The following is a 1,277-nucleotide window of genomic DNA, read 5'->3' on the forward strand; positions in this document are numbered from 1 at the left end:
GATGAACCTGTTCTCCAAGGTTCTAGGGCAGAATACTTATAATAAAATATTAGATTAGCAATATCATCATATTAATTTAGATACTTCGTTTTGCCATAGCGGTTCGAGGACCAGAAAGGAAGTCACGGGAATGAGTTCCCTTTGTGGCTGCTGGTGGAGAGGAGGAGTGGCGCGTGCAGCACTGCCTCTGTCTACCTCTGCCCCACCATATTTCTCTCTGCCAAAAGCCAAGTTATATTAATCAGAAATCTTTATTTATTTAATTATTTATTTATTTATTTATTTATTTTGAGACGGAGTCTCACTCTGTTGCCCAGGCTGGAGTGCAGTAGCGCAATCTCGGTTCACTGCAAGCTCCGCCTCCCGGGTTTACGCCATTCGCCTGCCTCAGCCTCCCGTGTAGCTGGGACTACAGGGGCCCACCACCACGGCCGGCTAATGTTTTGTATTTTTAGTAGAGATGGGGTTTCACCATGTTAGCCAGAATGGTCTCGAGCTCCTGACCTCGTGATCCGTCCGTCTCGGCCTCCCAAAGTACTGGGATTACAGGCCTGAGCCACCGCGCCCGGCCGGAAATCTTTAATTGCAAGCAACAAAAGTCCACCTTCAACTGAATTAGACGAAAAGAAAATTCATAGGCGTTTGTGGCTGAAAATTTCAATGGTAGATCTCACTTTAGGCAATGCTGGATCCAGAGCCCGACTGAGGCCATCAGGATGCTATCTTATTCTTTTCTCAATTTTATCTATTACGTTCTGCTCTCTTCTGTTTTGGCTTCATTTCCATGAGGTGGCAGGATGGCCTCCTGCATGCGCAGATTCCTACTCTCACAGTGTAGTAACCCCCAAGGAGTTCTATCTCCTAAGAGCTCCAGCAAAATAATCCAAGCCCAAAAGTCCTGGGTTTGAATTATTTGGCCTGGCTCAGGTCAAATATTTATCAATGAGCTAGTCACTGTATTGAGGGCCATGAAATGCTATAGGTTTCTCCATTTTTTTTTTTTTTGCTGTATTTATTTATGTATTGCCAACCTTTTGCCTCTAGGCTGTACAACTTGCCCATTATGCTATAAATAACGACTTATAGACACTTTACGATATGCCATATACATTGATATAACACTTTGAAGATATTATGTTCTTAAGTACTCAGAAGAACTCTAAGAGGTAGATAATATTGTCTTCGTTTTACAAATAAGAAACCTGAAGGTCAGAGAGGTTAACTAAATTTACACATTCTCTGGGGAACCTGTTTCTGCCTGACACCAAAACTCTTGG

The sequence above is a fragment of the Rhinopithecus roxellana genome, chromosome 1 (assembly GCF_007565055.1).
Source record: "Rhinopithecus roxellana isolate Shanxi Qingling chromosome 1, ASM756505v1, whole genome shotgun sequence".
Taxonomy (NCBI): domain Eukaryota; kingdom Metazoa; phylum Chordata; class Mammalia; order Primates; family Cercopithecidae; genus Rhinopithecus; species Rhinopithecus roxellana.